Consider the following 15,126-nt stretch of genomic DNA (forward strand, 5'->3'; position numbering starts at 1 on the left):
AATCTTTCCTAATTCAATTTAGTGCCGGGGATGGGTTCCGGATTTAGGACAGTGTAACTGAGTGCAGAATTTTGCCAAGGGTTCTCAGATCCAGTCTTTTCAGCTTTATCACACCCAGAAATGGTCTGAAGGCTTTTTCAGTGTGCGTATTTGCACGTGTGTTTCTGCGTGTGTATCTCTGTGTGAGTGCTAGAGAGTATGGTTATGTGTGTGGGAGGGCGCTTGTCTGATTGTGTGTGTGTGTTCCGATGTACAGGTCTTTGTATGGGTGAATAAAGCATCAAGTCTGTGTGTGTGATTGCATGTGGGTGTTTACGGGCTCAGACGTGTTGGTATATGTAAGGACCTAGAATAGAGGAATGTCTCTTAGCCCGGTCCTGTCTAAAGATAATTGAAATGAACGGGTGTGTTTCCAACACTTCACAGGAACATCTCCAGAGCTACACGGGGTGCATTCTCCTTACCATGGGAAATCTGATTGTTTTCTGACATGGCTAACTTGAATACAGATGCGCTGTTGTGGGAAGTGCGCTGTCAATACCGCTCAGGAATGATGGAAAGCCAAGGAAAGTGAAAGGGGAAAAACCGCACCGCAAGCTGCTGTTAATTCAGTGTTCGCTGGATGACGCCCTGTGTTCATACCCCTGAATCGGGAAAATTCTGGGCTATTGCTTGAAATGTCAATGCAGGTGTTTGCAGTTGGAGAAATGGAGTTATCATAAAGCCAGAGATATGAGGATGAATCCTACAGAGATTCAGCAATTTGGATTTCATTACACAATACGGTGATATGACATAACCCGAAATCCCTCCTTTTGCACATGCACACATAGTTCTGTCCTCTTGTGCCTCTGTTATGACTCTGACACATATCCCCATCATTGGGGAGTAACTCCCAGTCCCATTGAGCCAATGGGAGTTTTACCTTTGACTTCAATGGGACCAGGATTCATCACTTCACAGCTGAGTCACTGTAAATATGTAGGGAAGGCAGCTGTGCCGGAATGGACGATTCAGCCTGTATGAGCTCTCCCCACATTTTGTGATACCCCAGGCCTGGCTCCTCTCACATGAAATGACTCCCCTGCTACACTTTGGCCACTAAAAGTTTAGTGGCCAAACTTTTGCAGACATGGGCTGAAGGAAGGAAAATGATGTGATGCTACATGTTGACACGGCTTGTGAGACAGGTTGTGTTCTGTCCAGTTGTAATCTTGAATGTGATTTCAGTATAAACAGATTCATTGAAACACAGAGGCACAGAATGACTGTCTCACGCATGAATAAACCAGACAACTGTGGTGTTACATTTCTGTGGGCTCAGAAAACCAGGATTATTTTAAAACAGGCAATTCTTAAATGGAGACAATCTCTGTACAAGGGGTATTTTATTATGAATGGGCACATGCAAGAAACTGGGAGTTTGGATACAGCTGAATCCAATAGCTTCTGTACAGGGAATTCCCACGCTCTGTCTGTGAATTTAGGCCTCGTGGCCGCATTTCCCACTTCCTCCAGAATGTGGCATTGGCTATTCAGGAACCCCAGTGACTTTGCAAATGAAGCAGCGTGTTCAAGAAGCACATTTCAGCCTTGGTTAGGTGTGTGCAAACTGTGGCAAAACCACGGTGTGAAAAATTCTAGTTCAGGTTCCACCTTGGCTCTCTGGCTCCTGCTTCCTGCCTGTCTTCTCCAGCTTAGTTTGCAGGCAAAGCAGGGTGAAGGACGGGCAGCTAAGTGTGACTAACACTGTGGAGAAGGAATCTATTTCTGCATGACAAGGAAATGCATAAGGGGTCTTGGTTCTGTCGGAACCGTGGGTCTTTCGTCATCACAGTGAATTTTGAGAGGAGTGAAGCCCGGATAAAGCACTGGGGACTTTACACTCTATTCCGCTCGGTCTGACCGCTCTGTTCCGGCAGTGACTGGGGGCATGGAGAGGGCGGGGGATTCGTGCTGGAGGTTTCTGTGATAACTGCAGGAGGTTTCTGATCGCTGTGTCTCTCGCACAGTAATACCGGGCGGTGTCTTCGGCTCTCAGGCTGGTCATTTGCAGATACACCGAGCTGCTGGACTCGTCTCTGGAGATAGTGAATCGCCCTTTAACCGCATCACTGTAAAATGCTGCTAAATTATTAGCGGGATTGTGTATCTGTGCGACCCACTCCAGTCCTTTCCCTGGAGCCTGATGGACCCAGTTCATATAATAGCTGCTGAAGGTGAATCCGGAGGCTTTGCAGGAGAGGCAGAGAGATCCCCCCAGTGTTTGAATCCCCCCTCCGGACTCCACCAGCTGGACCTGTGACCGGACACCTGGAAAGACAGAATGAGAATCACATTCACACCTGGCCTGGCTCAGAGCCCGTTGGAAGCAGCAGAAAGGTTTCCAGTAACTTCCTTGCGCTCTGTGTCAAGCTAGGGATGTTCAACATCCCCTGGTGTCTCCAGTCCATGTAGCGGGGAAGGGGATAAAATTACCTCGAAGGGCCGCTAGAAAGAAAGCGAGGCTCAGCCACAGTCTCATGTTGCTGACGCTGGAGGGTTTCTGGTGGGAACTGCACGGACACCCAGACTTGCCCCTCCTCCATTCTCACACTGCGGGGTCCCGGAGATCATAGGGTTTCTATAGCGCGCCGAGGCATTGAATTTGCATCTCCTGCTCTTTATAAGACACATCTTGGACCTGAGCCCTCAACAAACTCAGTCTCCCGCAGGTGGGTATGGTGGGAAAGGGTTGTGTGAGTAAAGGAGAAGGGTAAGAACTCCACTCACAGAAACATTGCTGCAGTGGTCTCTACAATGATCCCAGTTGCTTTTTAGAGACAAAATTCCTCATTGATTGTTCACCTTCCACTCAGTTCTGTCTGACTGTCCCTCTGCTCTTGTGAGACCCTTGGGTCAGAGGGACCTCGTGGGGGGACGTTAGCCTGGTACATGAGAATGGGGGGGGGGGCAATTCCTGGCTCTATTACTAGGTTGATGGGTGACCTTGGGAAGAGACTTACACTCCCTGTGCCTCAACTTGTAGGGGTATAAAATGGGGACAACCGATTTTGACCCTCCTTTGTCAGTGCTTTACTATCTAGGAATGAAACCCACTATAGACTAGGTAGGTGTTGTTGTTACTACTAATGTCTGAAAACTTATTCCTCCTTTTTCAAGAAGAACAGGAGAAAGTACATTAAACTCTTTCTAGCTCTGCTGGAAGGGAAGACAGAATTATTTATTATTATTATTATTCTACCAGCACGTTAACATTAGTGGGAAATGTGGGGGTGGGGGGGGCAGGTTCCCCTCTGTTGTTTTCAAAGTCGTAGCCCCAGAGGCGCCATGGTGCGGGCGCTGCTCAGTCAGGCAGTGAATATTACCCCCCGGGTGAGAGGGCGCGCTCTGAAACAAGGCTCCGTTTCCTTTACGGGGTGGGTGAACCTTTGGCGAGATGGTTTTGTAAATAGGGATTTGGTGTCCATAGCTGTAGGGCAGCTTGGAAACCCTGATCCTGGCTGTAAGAGTGGGGTTTAAATGACAGGTTTTCATACTTTCATGTTGGTTGTATTAGCCAGGGATATTGGAAGCTGGAGGGGGGGTGGTGATGAAAGGGGGGGAGCAATGGAGTGAGGGGCACAGAGTGTATAGGGGAAAGGGAGAGTTGTGAGCTGCCCCTCTTCCAACACTTCGGTTAGTGTGTGTGTGTGTGTGTGCCCTTTGGGGGCGGCACTCCGGCTTTTATTTTATTTTTTTTGCTTGGGGCAGCAAAAAACCTGGAGCCGGCCGGCCCTGGATTTTCAGAGCAGCTTAGGGCTATGTCTGCTCAGTACCCATCAGAAATCTACAGGAATGGGATATCCAAATTCCCTGGGAGACTCAAAATATTCCACAACAGGTGGATACCAGAAACACAAGTGTGCAGAATGTAGCAGTGAAATCATGCTGCTGCTTGTTAGTGTAATAAGCGGATATTGCCACACACCAGGAGTAAATCCACTTCTCCTTTTTGAATTAATCTGAATGAGGTTTCTCTCACTGTGTCTCTGGCACAGTAATAAACAGCCGTGTCTTCAGCTTTGAGGCTGCTCACTTGTAGAAAGGCTGTGCTGAGGGATTTCTCCAGAGTCATGGTGACTTTCCCCTTAAAACTATCCGCATCAGTAGGCACCCCTGTATTTGTGTTAGTCCATCCTATGGAAACCAGCCCTTTCCTGGGAGCCTGTCGAAACCAGTAGATCCCATAGCTAGTGAATGTGTAACCAGATCCTTTACAAGACACTTTCACAGACCCCCCGGCTTCTTCACCTCTGCACCAGACTGGGCCAGCTGGATTTGAGCCTTTGCCCCTGTGGAGAAAGAAGAAACAGGGTGAGAATTATTCTGCTAGTTCTGCTTTCCTCTTCCTTGTCCCAGTGAAATTCACCTACCTGGGAGAGCTGCCAACAAGAGGAGAAAACTGAACCAACATGTCATGGTTATTCTTCTCAACACTCCTGTAATAGTAGAACACAGTGACTCCTTTTGCTGCAAAGAGCATCCATGGAGGAGCAGTCACCACCTTTTAAAAAGGAAAGAAATTTCCTCTTTATTTGCATATGCAGATCACACCACCCTCAAAAAGTGCAGAACTGGAGACCCAGAAGGAGTAAGGCTGGTAACTTGCATGATAGACTCAAAGAGTCCAAGTAATGAAGTATGCCCCAGATTTATCTCTTAGCTACTTATATGGCTGCATTGCTGTGGTGCGTGAGCACCTCACAGTCTGCAGTGTATTTATCCTCACTACATACCTGTGAGATAGGAAGTTTCATCCCACTTTTACACATGAGGCATTGAGAGACTAACAGCCAGCTTTCAGAACATATTTGGGTATCGACGGAAGCAGATAGGTGCCTAGCGGGATTTTCAAAAGGGCAGACAAATAACTCTAATAAAAATCACTTTTGAAAACTTGACTATGTGTCTCTCTGCGTCTTTAGGTGCCTTAATACTTTTAAACATCTGGCCCCACTGAACTTCCTTGCAGTCACATAGGAAGCCTGTGGCAGACATCCTGTCTCCTAAATCCTGGGCTAGCATGTTAATATCAGGAGCATTCTTCCTGTCTGGCCTGCAAAGACTAAAGCGTGTAGTAGTCTTTGTGTACATGAGTAACCCTATTGACTTCAATGGGAATCCTTACGTGAGTAAATTTCAGTATGTGACAAAGTCATTGAATGACTCGGGACTAAGAATGAATTTTCAATTTTTTATTTCAACAAGAAGTCCATTTTCCAAAATCATGAAAAGTCTCCCTTTCTTCTTCAAACAACTCATCAAAATAATCTCAAACTGCAAAATGTCAATGAACTTTTGAATTCCAGCATTATAAAATCTAGAAAAGAAAACCTAAAATTTTTTGATTTTCCTTCCCAGCTGTTTCTTGACAAACTCTGCTACTAACACACTTTGCACAGAGAGATAATGACCACACTGCTCAGTAAATACTTCCCTCTTGGGAAAGCCAACGTGACATAAGAAATGAACGCCAACTGCATATTTCCTACTGGGAGTAGAACCAGGGAATGTGAAGCCTGCATTTAAATTTTGCAGGAATATCTCTCATAAAACCAATAGCTTGGTTTAAAAAAAAACTGCCAGACTCTGATGGGCACTAAAGTTTCCCTTGCCATAAAAATAAAAGCTATAATGGGCCCTGAAATAAGGATCTTTTTCTATAGAGCAAACTCTGACTAGGAAAGAACTCCCCTGCATATCAGGGCTAATTACTGCTATGGATACAACACTGGGATGTGCAAAAGAGCCGAAGGCAGTTAGACGACTCACTTGTATTGAATTCTCATGGAATTTTATCAGCTCACTCCCTAGCCAGTTTGAAATCCCCAGACATAACACTAACTCCTGTAGGACCCCATCCATAAGGAATTGAAGTAAGTGGAAAGACTTCCATTGACTTCAGTCTATTTTGGATCAGTCCCATTTTGCACTTTCATCTCTTCTTCTCCAAACACTTTGCAAAGCAAAATAAATATCAGTATCTGCACTGCATAGGTGGGGAAACTGAGGCACAGAGACGCTGCAGTGAGTTGCCCAAGGTCACACTGCAAGACACTGTCAGGGACAAGATTATTATTCAGGTTTCAGAGTGGTAGCCATGTTAGTCTGTATCAGCAAAAAAAAAAAAAAAAAAAAACGAATACCACCTGTGGCACCTTAGAAACTAACAAATATATTTGGGCATAAGCTTTCATGGGCTAAACCCCACTTCATCGGATGCATGCAGTGGAAAATACAGTAGGAAGATATATATATATATATATACAGAGAACATGAAAAAATGGGTGTTGCCATACCAACTGTAATGAGACTAATCAATTAAGGTGAGCTATTATCAGCAGGAGGGGAAAAAACAAAAAAACTTTTGTATGGTAATCAGGATGGCCCCTTTCAAACAGTTGACAAGAAGGTGTGAGTAACAGTAGGGGGAAAATTAGCACGGGGAAATAGTTTTTAATTTGTGTAATGACCCATCCACTCCCAGTCTTTATTCAAGCCTAATTTAATGGTGACCAGTTTGCAAATTAATTCCAATTCTGCAGTTTCTCATTGGAGTCTGGTTTTGAAGTTTTTTTTGTTGGAGAATTGCAACTTTTAGGTCTGAAATTGAGTGACCAGGGAGGTTGAAGTGTTCTCCGACTGGTTTTTGAATGTTATAATTCTTGACGTCTGATTTGTATCCATTTATTCTTTTGCTTAGAGACTGTCTGGTTTAGCCAATGTACATGGCAGAGGGGCATTGCTGGGCACATGATGACATATATCACATTGGTAGATGTGCAGGTGAACGAGCCCCTGATGGTGTGGCTGATGTGATTAGGTCCTATGATGGTGTCCCTCGAATAGATATGTGGACAGAGTTGGCAACAGGCTTTGTTGCAAGGATAGGTTCCTGGGTTAGTGTTTTTGTTGTGTGGTGTGTGGTTGCTGGTGAGTATTTGCTTCAGGTTGGGGGGCTGTCTGTAAGCGAGGACTGGTCTGTCTCCCAAGATCTGTGAGCGTCCTTCAGGATAGGTTGTAGATCCTTGATGATGCACTGGAGAGGTTTCAGTTGGGGGCTGTAGGTGATGGTTAGTGGCGTTCTGTTACTTTCTTTGTTGGGCCTGTCCTGGAGTAGGTGACACTAACCCAGGAACCTATCCTTGCAACAAAGCCCGTTGCCGACTCTGTCCACATATCTTGAAATGCTCCATGACACTAGGAACATGATCTGAGCAAGCCTGGCTCGTGCTTTGGGCCAGGTCTGGGGCCTGCCTGTGGGTGCAGGTGGGAGAAGCTGGGGGGGGGAGGGGGGCGGGGAGTATGAGGACAGAGTTAAAGTTTTTCAGTGGAGCCACCCTGAGTTTAGTGGTCCGAGAGCGGCGTGTCTGGGAGTTTTACTTTAGGGCAGAGTTGAGAGAGGATTCAGGCTACAGTGAAGGAAGATTATTCTGCACGGCTGCTATTTATATTCGTGTTTATATTCCTGTTCCCAGTCACACTCCACTTCCCATTTACACTCGGATTGTAAACTCAGTGTGATTGAGAGAAGTTTTATGGTCTGTGTTTCTCCCGTGCCTAGGACTATGGGAGCCTAGAGCAGGGGTGGGCAAACTTTTTGGCCCAAGGGCCACATCGGGTTTACGTAACTGTATGGAGGGCCGGGTAGGGAAGGCTGTGCCTCCCCAAACAGCCTGGCCCCTGCCCCTCCCACTTCCTGTCCCCTGACTGCCCCCCTCAGAATCCCCAACCCATCCAACACCCCCTGCTCCTTGTCCCCTAACCGCCCCCTATCCAACCCCCCTGCTCCCTGTCTCCTGTCTGCCCCGACCCCTATCCACACCCCCGCCCCTTGACAGCGCTCCCACCTCCTATCCAACTGCCCTCTGCTCCTCATCCCCTGTCCGCCCCTTCCCAGGACCCCCCGCCCATAACTACCCCCCAGGATCCCACGCCCTTATCCAACCCCCCCTGCTCCCTGTCCCCTGACTGCCCCAACCCCTATCCACACCCCCACACCCTGACAGGCCCCCCAGGACTCCCACTCCCAACCCTCCCTGTTCCCCATCCCCTGACCGCCCCCCCCCCAGAACTTCAGCCCCATCCAACCACCCCTGCTCCCTGACTGCTCCCCAGGACCACCGCTCCCTTACCCAACCCCCCCCCCCACTCCTCACCCCCTTACCAGCAGCAGGAGCTCACAGCCGCACCACCCGGCCAGAGCTAGCTGCGCTCCCCACGCTGCCCAGCGGGAGCGGCGGGCCAGACTGCAGCCCGCGCGGGTGCATGGCTGTGGGGGAGGGGAGACAGCGGGGGAGGGGCCGGGGACTAGGCTCCCTGAGCTCAGGGGCCGGGCAGGATGGTCCCACAGGCCATAGTTTGCCCACGTCTGGCCTAGAGTATAATTAAAACATAAGAATTGCCAGACTGGGTCAGACCAAAGGTCCATCTACCCCAGTATCCTGTCTGCCGACAGTGGCCAATGCCAGATGCAATGAACAGAACAGGTAATCACTGAGTGATCCACCCCCTATTGCCCATTCCCAGCTTCTGGAGACCCACAACCAGCACCAAATCATAGAATATCAGGGTTATAAGGGACCTCAGGAGGTCATCTAGTCTAACCCCCTGCTCAAAGCAGGACCAATCCCCAGATGGATTTTTGCCCCAGATCCCTAAATGGCCCCCTTAAGGATTGAACTCACAACTCTGGGTTTAGCAAGCTAATGCTCAAACCACTGAGCTATCCCTCCCCTAATCTATTACTGCTAAGCATCACCACCAAGATCATTTACTTAGTTAATTATTAATAAGCAATAAAGTGTAGACAGAAGCTTTCTCCTGGTTGTGTTTAAAGAATTTGTGTGATATGAACACTACATGTTTCTAAACCATCCCCAGGATGTAATATTGAGGAATAACAACAAAAAACAACAACAAAAATATTCCCATTCCCACTGACTTTCAGACAAGTATCAGCATTCGCGCTGAGACACAGATCTCCATTCCCATTACACTCATGTTCCCTTTCATATCCCCACACTCATTCACACACACCAAAGAGAGAGAGAGAGAATGTTCCATAGACAGTTACACTGAATGATGCTCAGACGATGAGGGAGGGTGGGTGGCTGGCTCCATAAGGTGCCATGGTCCTAGGCTCTCAGACTGGCTGGAGACCAGTTCAGTGATGAGGCTAATAGAAGGGAGATAATGTACGGGGCACGGAGTCAAACAAATCTCTAAACAGACACTGCACAGCTCTATGGCATTGACCAATAGGGATTTTGGGAGCAGCCTTGTTCCCTTTTATAGCTGCCAGGGATTGTGTTTTCACCTCTCCTGCTTTCTATCCCCACACGGGAACTGAGAGGTGAACATGGGACTATTTGGGCTTCTGTTTGGCAGATAGTAATTCCTTTTAACCCATATCAGTGTCTGTGTAAGGGGACTGTTGTCACTTTGCTAAAACTCAGTGGGGGTATTTTGGTTGCTAGCTCCCAGCAGTAAAAGAAAGGGGAAGGGTGGATGGAAAAGCAGGACCCTGATACTGACAGTCCCCAGGGGCAATGGGGAGAGGCCAATGCTCCAGGTCAGCTTGATTGACAGGGCGCTCAGGCTAATCAGGGAGTCAGGAGGCTGTGGGGTCCCATCCTCCGTGGGAGCTGGAATTGCCTGGGTCAGACGGAGTGGGGCCGAGCTAAGGAGAGAGCAGGGGCCCGAGCTGAGCTGGGGAGCAGAGCCGGGCCAGCCAGAGGGGCCAGAAAAGCAGCCCAGGGAGCAGGTCAGAGTTGGGAGCAGAGTCACAGAAGCAGCCCAGAGAGCAGACCTGTCCTGGGGGCAGAGCTGTAGCAACCAGAGCCAGAGGGGCCAGACAAGCAGCCCAGGGAGCTGGAGGCAGAGCAGCAGCAGATGATCTGAGGCAGAGTGGAGCTGGAGCTGGAGCTGGAGCTGTCCAGGCCTGGTCAGGGGCCTGGGACTTGTGAGGAACAAACTGAACTTTCCTGACATCCCAGAAACTCTGGTTGTGATGTCCCCGTGCCACAGAGCGGGTTGAAATTTTTTCCTTTAACCTTTCCCATTTTTTTCCTTATTTTTTAAAATTGCTTGCTGATTAATAAATTGAATTTGCTTTGAACTGTATGTAATGATTAGTGGGTCAGGGAAGCATCCAGTGCAGAGAGAGCTCCCCAGCGTGGGAACACCCTAGCCCCTGCCCTAAGTGACTTGTAGGGTTACAAGGACTCTGCCACACAGGAGACTGGAAGGGGAGCCCTTGAGGTCAGGCAGGGTTCTGGGTAAAGGAAGTGGGAGCGAGGACTTAGATCCTTTCGCTAGCCCATTTCACTGGGCTAGGGTATAAACCAGGAAAGTTCCCCACAGTAGCAGGAGCATTCCCCCACTTAAATAATTGGCGTCACAAACAGGATCCTATCCACAGGGTCCACCCCATTGGTTTTCTGGTTGAGTTCTGGTAGCCCTGTCCAGGCCTGGTCGAGCACCCTATCATGGCTGGAATTGAAGAACTACGGGCCCAGTGTGCTGAACTTCAGCGCAGATTATCGGACCAAGCTGAGTCATTACAACAAGCTAGAACAGAACAGAGAGATGCCTTGTCACTGGCTAAGGCAGTGATAGACCAACAGGCAGCAGGAGCTAAGAAACCCCCTACTATTTATGTCCCATGGGAGCAGAAGGTCACGGAGTTTGGTGGCTTCCCGAATAGACCAGGAGACATTACGGTAGAGGAGTGGGTCAGGTCTCTGAAGGCAGCTCTGTGTGTGCTATGAGTACCAAAAGAAGATCATGTGGACTTCATAGAGGAACACCTCAAGGGCCAGGACAAGGCCACAGTAAAGTTCATGGCAGTGGCGGACAAGAAAGATGTGGAAAAGGTGTTTGAACTCCTCCTAGAAGTGTATGGAAACAAGGTACCTATTGGAACCCGACTAAAGGAGTTCCTTGAGAGAAAGCAGGAGCCTGGTGAAACATATGACTTCCAGGAGAGAATGAGCAAAGTGGAGCGGCGAGACCCTCGGCGAGTTCCAGACCCAGATACGGTTCTGAAAGAGCAGTTGGTGCTGGGGCTCCGGGATGATTCCCTCCACCGTGAAATGAAAAGGAGGTTTAAGGAAGAGCCCAGTAAGAAGTTCCATGAACTCATGCAGGCTGCCATTATGTGTTTGGAAGAAGAGGAAGTTCCTGTGGCAGAGACGGCCAAGCCTAACCCCCATACATGAAGTGGAGGCCTAGTGAATGTGGCTGCTGGGGAAAAGGCCCTGCCCCAAATACAGTTAACACTGGAAAGATTAAGTGAAGCTGTCCAAAAACTGGTGGTCCAACAGGAGGAGATGCTGAAAGTGATGACTGAGGGGATGAAAGGAAAAACCTCCATTAAAATGCCAAAGTATCCAAGGGCTCCGGGATCCTGAAGAGCCCCACTGAAGGACGAGCTGGGAAGGTACATTCGTTACACTTGTGAAAGGCCAGGGCATACTAGCCGAGAATATCCACTGAGAAGGAGAACAGAGTCCCAGGCACTCGAAACCAGTGGGGCACCAGGAGCGAGTGGTCCATCGACAGTAGAAGGCCAAGCAGTGGCAGAAGGATTCCTAGGCCTGTCCTTGGTGGAAAATCCCTCTGCATACAGTGTTGAGAGGAACGTGGGTAGTGCCAGCATATCTAGCAACTTCTGTAAGTGAGCATTTGAAGACTGTCTAACTGCTGAAGTATGTATAGCAGGGGTGAAGCACAGATGTTTGTTAGATACTGGCTCAGAAGTCACCACCATTACTAAGTTGCATTTTCAAAATTATTTGAAAGACAAGGTGTTGACCATGCACAGCACACAGTTTGTCCGTCCAATGACAGTTAATGGACTGGCAATCCCAGTGGTGGGATGCCTCAAAGTAGACATAGTCTACATGGGCCAGACACTGCCAGAAAAATGCATCTTCATCCTCCCACTCCGAACTCTGTGGTACAGATGTGGGAACCAGCATGAAAGACCCCCTAAGCTTATTTCTACCAACTTAGGTTAAAAAATTCCCCAAGGCACAAATACTTTCTTTGTCCTTGGATGGTATTGCTGCCACCACCAAGTGATTTAGACAAAAATTCAGGAAATGGACCACCTGGAGTCCCTATTTCCCCAAAATATTCCCCCAAGCCCCTTCACCCCCTTTCCTGGGGAGGCTTGAGAATAATATACTAACCAATTGATTACAATGTGAGCACAAACCAAACCCCTTGGTTTTTAGGACACTGAAAATCAATCTGGTTCTTAAAAGAAGAACTTTATTATAAAGAAAAAGAATCACACCTGCAAAATCAGGATGGAAGGTAACTTTACAGGGTAATAAAAAAATTAAAACACAGAGGACTCCCCACTGGACTCAACTTCACAGTTACAAAAAACAGGAATGAAATTACCTCTTAGCATAGGGAAAATTCACAAGCTAAAACAAAAGATAACCTAACGCATTCCCTTGCTTTACTTACAATTTTTGTAATCTTAGATACTCATTTCAGGTATGCTTTTAGATGTTTTTTTCCTGCCTTTGTCTCTCTCTCCATACAAAGAGGGAACAAACAAAGAAGGCCAAACAAAACCTTCCCCCCTCCCCCAGATTTGAAAGTATCTTCTTTCCCAATTGGTCCTTCTGGTCAGGTGCCAACTAGGTTAATTGAACTGATTAACTCCTTACAGGTAAGGCAATTCAGTACAGCTACTCAGGAGGGATTTTATGCTACTCTTAGATATATGTTTATGACACGCCCCCCAGATCACAGACGGTGCTGGACAGCCTGTTTCACACTGGCTGTGATTTCTTCCTGGAGCTCTAGGAGCGTTAATAAGACACATGCACCTGTAGATATACTACTGATTATAGATGTAAGCAGAGTCAGGATGAGCTCTACCCTGACATCTGGTGGTGAATTATGGTGAGTGTGGAAAAGAACTCCAGGGGCTGATCTTGTTTGCATAGGCACACCCACTCGCCTGGCATGAAACAACAGCAACTGAAAGTGGTTACTTTGGCTGGTGTGGGATCCCCAGTTTCTCTGTTATTGGGGCAGGAAGAATAAAGTTTTGTTACCCTGATTCTGTGAATCAAGGCCAGTGGAAGTGTTGTATGACAGAAGGACTCACCATTACCTAAGTAGCACTTGCTTGACAAGGGGCATGGGTTACAAAACCTAGTGAATTGAGAGAGGTTGGGGGCAGGTATTTGTACCTGGGGGTGTGAGCCTGAAACACCAATTGCACCATCTTCACTCTCCACTGTTGAATGTCAGAGCTAACTTTGATTCCATTAGTAGTCTAGTTACAGACTGCTGAGCTGAATTCACTTTGGGCTAATAGTGCACCAGCACTGGGGCTCCCCTACTACTAGCTGAAATCCCAGAAGAGCTAAAGTTACTAAGAGCTGAGATCATTGAGGCTGTGTTAACTAGTGGGGGAGCCTGAAGCTATATTGCTAAGCGGCTGGCGGAGCAGTTTGCGGGGATGGCTGGAGAAGCAGCTAGCAGAGCGGAGCTGAGCGGCTCACAGGTCCGTGAGCGGAGCGGAGCAGCTGGTAGAGCAGAGCAGTTCGTGGGACGGCAGGAGCGGCTCACAGGACGGCTGGTGGAGTGGAGCGGCTTGTGGTGAAGTCTGCGGCGGAACCCCACGGAGAGGCGGCTGGTCGGCCTTGGATCATGTAAGGTGCCCCTTAACACCCTGCACGCCCCCCCCCCTTGAACTCTGGGGCTGCACTGACCAGGGACAGAGACTTTGGGGGTTGTTGGACTTTTGGAACTTTGGTGATTCTTGGGTTGCTGGTTTCAAGAACCAACGGGAAAGGACACGGCCCAATTTGCTGGGGTGGGTCTTTGCTCATGGTTTGGTCTATGAACTCTAGTTGTGGTGTTTTCCCAATTTAATGCTATGTCGTTTACCTCATGTTATTAAACATTTTCTGCTACACCGAGGCTCTATGCTTGCGAGAGGGGAAGTATTGCCTCTTCAAGGCGCCCAGGGGTGTGTGTAAGATTTTCCCAGGTCACTGGGTGGGGGCTCTGGCTGGTTTTTTGTCACGCTGTTGGGAGGGGACCCCTATGTACTGAACCCGGCCCTTGCTGCTATCAACTTGGCCTGGCAGAAGGGTTACATATAAAAACGCCCATGGACAGAACTCTAAGGGCTTGTCTACACCAGCACTTTACAGCACTGCAACTTTCTCACTCAGGGGTGTGGAAAAACACCCCCCTGAGTGCAGCAAGTTTCAGCGCTGTCAAGCGCCGGGAAGCCTGATGGGCCCAGTTCATATTATATTCAGCTTCACTCCTAGCGGAGGTGGTTTTTCTAGAGCATTGGGAGAGCTCTCATCAACTCCAGCTACATGAATAACGTAGCTGGAGTTGCGGAGCGTAGGTCGACTTATCGCGGTAGTGTAGACATAGCCTCAGCAGCAGACATGTTGCGCTGTTACTGCAGGGGGAGGCTTTTGTCTGAGCTCAGATTCACTTCCCCTCATTGTGTATCCCACGCAGTAATACACGGCGGTGTCCTCTGCTTTCAGCCTGGTCATTTGCAGGTAGAAATTGGTGCTGTCCTTAAAGGCTGTGAATGGGCCCTGGATGGAGGAGGCATAGCCATTGCTGGTGGAGGGACTATAGTAACTGACCAGACATTCCAGCCCCTTTCCAGGTTCCTGTCTGATCCAGCCCATCCCGGTGCTGCTAAGAGTGAACCCCTGGTGGCACATTCCAACATATGGGACTCTCCGGGCTTCTTCAGCGCTGGCCCTGACTGGGTCAGAACCACCTGCGAGCGGGTCCCTGGGGGCGGGGGGGGGGGCAGAAAAAGGAAGATTGTAAATAAAGCTCAGTCACCACATGAAACCAGTCATTAGCCCCGGGTTCAAGGAGAGAATGAAAATAAACAGGGAACAGTGAGAGCGCAAAGCCGCATACTTTGTACATCAGTCGGTGTGAGACAACAGAATAAAGAAGTGTCACAAATCACATCGATATCAGTAGCAATACTATCATATATCCTGCCACTCCAGTGAATAAATAGGGAATTAAATACCTTTTAGAACTGCTATGAAGAAAACG

The sequence above is a fragment of the Emys orbicularis genome, chromosome 12 (assembly GCF_028017835.1).
Source record: "Emys orbicularis isolate rEmyOrb1 chromosome 12, rEmyOrb1.hap1, whole genome shotgun sequence".
NCBI classification, from domain to species: Eukaryota; Metazoa; Chordata; order Testudines; family Emydidae; genus Emys; species Emys orbicularis.